Source organism: Micropterus dolomieu, linkage group LG01 (genome assembly GCF_021292245.1).
Source record: "Micropterus dolomieu isolate WLL.071019.BEF.003 ecotype Adirondacks linkage group LG01, ASM2129224v1, whole genome shotgun sequence".
Taxonomy (NCBI): domain Eukaryota; kingdom Metazoa; phylum Chordata; class Actinopteri; order Centrarchiformes; family Centrarchidae; genus Micropterus; species Micropterus dolomieu.
Window position 1 is genome coordinate 19,395,728 of NC_060150.1, and position 6,090 is coordinate 19,401,817.

At 41.8% G+C, this 6,090-nt stretch overlaps 1 protein-coding gene across 1 annotated transcript in view; it reads left to right on the forward strand.

Annotated features, from left to right (window-relative positions):
• Nucleotides 1-6,090, forward strand: part of LOC123977753 — a 24,267-nt gene that overhangs the window by 3,312 nt on the left and 14,865 nt on the right. The gene's annotated exons all lie outside the window — the stretch shown is intronic.

Sequence of the window (6,090 nt, forward strand, 5' to 3'; positions counted from 1 at the left end):
GAAACTTGGATATTATATTCATTCATTACACACAGACTGATATATTTCAAATGTTTATTTCATTTAATTGTGATTAAAACTGACAACTAATGAAAATCCCAAATTCAGTATCTCCGAAAATTAGAATATTACTTAAGACCAATACAAAAAAAGGATTTTTAGAAATGTTGGCCAACTGAAAAGTATGAACATGAAAAGTATGAGCATGTACAGCACTCAGTACTTAGTTGGGGCTCCTTTTGCCTGAATTACTGCAGCAATGCGGCGTGGCATGGAGTCGATCAGTCTGTGGCACTGCTCAGGTGTTATGAGAGCCCAGGTTGCTCTGATAGTGGCCTTCAGCTCTTCTGCATTGTTGGGTCTGGCGTATAGCATCTTCCTTTTCACAATACCCTATAGATTGTCTATAGGGTTAAGGTCAGGCGAGTTTGCTGGCCAATTAAGAACAAGGACACCATGGTCCTTAAACCAGGTACTGGTAGCTTTGGCACTGTGTGCAGGTGCCAAGTCCTGTTGGAAAACGAAATCTGCATCTCCATAAAGTTGGTCAGCAGCAGGAAGCATCTGTGCGTGGTGGTTCTTGAAGCACTTACTCCAGCTGCAGTCCACTCTGTGTGAATCTCCCCCACATTTTTGAATGGGTTTTGTTTCACAATCCTCTCCAGGGTGCAGTTATCCCTATTGCTTATACACTTTTTTCTACCACATCTTTTCCTTCCCTTCGCCTCTCTATTAATGTGCTTGGACACAGAGCTCTGTGAACAGCCAGCCACTTTTAGCAATGACCTTTTGTGTCTTGCCCTCCTTGTGCAAGGTGTCAGTGGTCGTCTTTTGGACAGCTGTCAAGTCAGCAGTCTTCCCCTTGATTGTGTAGCCTACAGAACTAGACTGAGACCATTTAAAGGCCTTTGCAGGTATTTTGAGTTAATTAGCTGATTAGAGTGTGGCACCAGGTGTCTTCAATATTGAACCTTTTCACAATATTCTAATTTTCTGAGATACTGATTTTGGGGTTTTCAGTAGTTGTCAGTTATAATCATCAAAATTAAAAGGAATGAACACTTGAAATATATCAGTCTGTGTGGAATGAATGTATACATTATACAAGTTTCACTTTTTGAATGAAATTACTGAAATAAATCAACTTTTTGATGATATTCTAATTATATGACCAGCACCTGTATATCAAGAGTAAACTGAACAAGGTTGTTTTCATTTTTTTGCCAGAAATGGCAAACATGACTTGACCTGCTTAAAACTGTTGTATTTTGCTGTTTTCCTTACGCAATAGGTGCATGATGAAAACATTATTAAGATTAGTCTAAACAGAGTTTTAAAGAGGTGGTATTATGCTTTTTGGCTTTTTCCTTCTTATAGTTATATATCTTTTTTGTGCATGTAACAGGTTTGCAAAGTGAAAAAGCCCAAAGTCCAGCCAAAAGGGAGTTCCCATCTCCCACAGAAAGCACTGCTCTGAACCGCTTTAAAACAGGTCGTTTGTAGTCCAGCCCTTCACTTCCTTTACTTGTGACGTCACAATGAAAACGCGTCATAAAGCTTGCCAAGCGGCTGGCGGGGGTCAGGCACACCCTCAAACCAAGCTAGTCTGAGCGGAAACCCTTTGGCTCGACTCGCCTTTGTTTGGTTTTCCATTGTAGAAATGCCTCCGTCTAGGTTCCAAGTGAGCTGAGGGATAATAAAACGTAATGTGAAAACACAACAGACTGCTGATTGGTCAGAGAGAATATTCACTATTCACTGCATCATCATTGTGTGTGTCAGACAGAGGCCAGCAACAGAAAGTTTTACAGTTTTCGTATGGAATTTCATCACTAAATCCACTTCTGAGAAGTTGAGGTGAAATCAGCTGTGTAGATTTCGAATATTGACAGTTTTACGAGAAGTGATGGCGGAACAAAAATGTGCTTGAATATTTTCGGAGTTGAGGAGCTCCGCAAGTGGCTGCGGGGGATGCCTGTGCCAACCTTTTTATATATAGTCAATGGTGCCAACCCGCGGGTGGAGCACGTGAGACCGGCCAGCCGCCCGCTCACAAAGCCCTCTGCTCCCGCCGTCACACAGAGCGCTGCAGCAACAACGGCAGAGGAAAACACAGCTAGGAGGTTTTCATACCACTTATCTGTCTTTACATTCTGAGTAATGGTGAAACGTTTTAACTTAAAAAAAAGAGAAAGCTGTGTGGGTCGCTGGTGTGTGTGTCGCATTGATCATTACGTCGCGGCAGTTGTGTGGCGTCGCTATGACGACAAGCTACATACTATCTCTGGGTACTATCTGCAATGCAAAACGGAGCAGGGCCGAGTAGAGTCGAGTCTATCGATTTGCACTATGGTAGCATTTTTTGGCAAGGCAGCATAGATCGTCAGAACACCGGCAACAGTTCAACGTTTAGTCCTGATGGTACGATGTGGAACAATGATGTTGTGTGGTTGTGGACTTGAGAGTAACTTATACCATCTGCTAGGTTACGGTCGCAGTCTGAAGCGGCTTTGATTTGGATCACACAATCTAGTTTCCTACGACCCGCCCTTCTCTGCTTCTGATTGGCTTGTAGTCCTTACCTTGTACAAGTAAGATGCATCACTCTGTAGCTCAAGAACGGAGCGTACAACACATAGGGTGAAAAGAGGAGCTGCAGCAATGTGCAGTATGTTATGGGTGTGTGTAGTAGAAGTCTGAACCCAAAAGCCCGACAGAACCAAGAAGCGATGCTATAAAGCGGAGTTTATTGAAATAGTCTGGAGAACGTGGGAGTGGAGAGTGATCCGAGTCCAGAGCGGGGAGTCCGGGCGAGACGGTGAATAGACGCGGTTGAGGTGAGGCAGGTGGGCAGGCAGATGACTGGCAGGCGGATTCTGGAAAGTGGAGGAGAACAAACAAAGTGTCAGGAATAGCGAGGGAAAATTCACGAGGAAACAACTAACTCACTACTAGAGAAGGCCAGGGTGTGTACCACGGGAGATACGCAGACGATCTGGCGAATACTGGCGTGCTGGACCGGGGTAGATAACGGGTATCTGATTGCGAACGAGGTGCAGGTGTGTGAGAGCGGAGAGCCAGAGCCAGGAAGACCACTCCCACCTGCAGACAGTCAGACAGACTCACAGGGAAAACAGACAAACAGATACAATAGGATGGGGAAACAACGGAGAACACAAGGTAAACAGAGGAGGGGAACCGCTGGGTATAACACAGTATGAGAAAAATATGGTATTTTTTGAAAATTAAACCATGTAAACCTGTTCTGGTACAACCCTTAATTAAGATTTTGAACATGAAAATGAGCATAATAACACCTCTTTAATATAATCTCACATTCATTTCATACATAGACAAGAATACCTTAGACCCACTCCAACTATGACATGAGATCTGCCAAAATAACTGCTGATAACCCTTTATGACCTGCCATAGAACTATTCCGCCAGAGCATATCTAAGTATTTTTTCATGCTGTACTGTCAATCTTTGGAGCATTTTCATATGCCATACATCAATACAATCCTTACAACCCCAATTTGAAGGCTATGTATGTAATAAATTACTAATAAATCAATAAATAGCTGAAAATTGCAATAAACACCCCAAAAAATTCAAATCGTTTTTTTATTTCCAATATGTATTTTTCAAATACATAAATATAACAGATGCCAACCTCAAACTTGTCAGTGTAAAAAACTTCCATAAAACACTTTAGAAAAACACACAATTGATTTGAACTATGTACATAAACTAGTTTGTAAGATACATTCATTTTTATAAATTTTTTTAGCTGTGTAGTGAAACAGATAATACATTTCTTTTGAGAGCATAGTTGATTACACAATTAAGTGGTAAAAAACAGAAGACCTTATCAAATATTCAATTACACTACTCTATATTTCAATAATACACTATACACTACAATTAAGTTAAACTGTACATTATAGGAACTGAACATGCAAAAAGACTCTGATAACACTTGACAGGTGAGGGTGCCTTACACATGAATAGAGTGCCTTCAAATTTGTATAATCAAAAAGATAACATTTTGCTTTTGAGAGCAATGTTGATTGAACAATTAAATGGTGAAAAAAAACAAAGACCATTTCTTGTGTAAATAAAAAAAATGTACATCATCAGAACTAAACATACAGAAAGGCACCCCTACATATACACAGGCCACCCTAGCTGTGTAAATACTTGTGACAGTCTCTGTCCAGAATAACGCAGAGGGGCACTTGGCATTCTTCACACAGGAATGGTGTACATTTCCCAAAAGCCTAAAACAAAGAAGTAGTAAAACGGTGGGTAAGTTAGATGCTTTTGATGTGAAAACAATATTGTAATGACAAAGAGTAAAATAGTGCGTCGTGCAGTTTGGTTATTAGGGCCCGAGCACGAACCGTGTGAGGTCGCTATTGAATTTGTAAAGATTATATTTAGGGCCCGAGCACGACTGTGCGAGGTCCCTATTGAATTTGTAAAGATTATATATATATATATATTTTTTTTATTTATTAGGGCCCGAGCACGACCGTGCGAAGTCCCTATTGAATTTGTAAAGATTATATTTAGGGCCCGAGCACGACCGTGCGAGGTCCCTATTGAATTTGTAAAGATTTTTTTTTTTTCTGCAAAGTAAGCTCCATTTTTGGGACCTGAGCATACCCGAAAACTCACCAAAATTTGCACACATGTCAGAACTGGTGAAAAATTTCGTATTTTATGGGTTTCGCGCATGGGCATGGCAAAATGACTCGCTAGCGCCACCTAGAAAATTTGAACGTTCAACCTACATGCACGAAATTTTCTGGGGACATGTATCATATCAAGACGCACATAAAAACCTCAAGAACCCATACCCTAAAGTCAACAGGAAGTCGGCCATTTTGAATTTTACGGCCATTTTTGGATGTTTTACACACTTCATACATTAACGAACTCCTCCTAGGGATTTAGTCGGATCGACATCAAATTTCTGCTGTGCCTTCTAAAGGCATTGACGATGAAAAGTTGTGCTATTTACGAGTTTTCGTCAATGGGCGTGTCCGTGGCGTCGATGATTCGCCATGAAACAGGAAGTTGTTGTAACTTCAGTGTACATGCTCACATCTGGACCAAAGTGTACATGTAGGATGAGAGTCCCGCCCTGAACACATGTACATGCCGACATTCACCCACAGTCATAGCGCCACCTGCTGGCAACAGGAAGTGACCTTTAACGAAGCAGCCCCCGCCGCATGTTTCACCTACGTGCACGAATTTTCTGTGGTACGTGTATCTTGTCCAGACGCACAAAAAAGCCTCTTGGAGCGATGCCCGAAAACCGACAGGAAGTCGGCCATTTTGAATTTTACGTCAAATTTTGGATGATTTACAAACTCAGTACTTTAACGAACTCCTCCTAGGGATTTAGTCCGACCGACTTCAAATTTCTGCTGTGCCTTCTAAAGGCATTGAAGATGAAAAGTTGTGCTATCTGTGAGTTTTCGTCAATGCGCGTGTCTGTGGCGTCGATGATTCGCCATGAAACAGGAAGTTGTTGTAACTTCAGTGTACATGCTCACATCTGGACCAAACTATACGTGCTTGATAACTCAAGGGGTCATCTTCTCTGCTATTGGTGGACCAGTCAGACAAGAGAGCTCCTACTCTGCCTGCAGACATCAACGATCTTGCCCCTCACACAGTCAGATGGCTTCCTTCAGTGCACTGAGGTGTTTAACAACTCTGAAGACACTACCAGCAATGTATTCCTTCTCTTTTCATGTAGACGCTCTGACAGACAGTGCTTTCAGTTTGCTGCATGCATGGACACAGAACTGCGGTATAGGGAGAAGCACACGGTCAGCTGGCTGCAGCTAAATCTGGAGTGCACTCGTATTCAATTCTGTATGGTAAATTCAGTTTTAACGGAGCAGAGCGAGCTGACAGGCAGAGTTAGAGACTTTTTCTGTCCGTTTCTCTCTTTACAAAGACGCATGTTGCAGTCAGAGTCTTCTCTGAGATGCGAGCACGACATACAACACAATTTATCAAATTATACAACGGATATACAGTATGAAAATAAGATTGATTGGATTATACT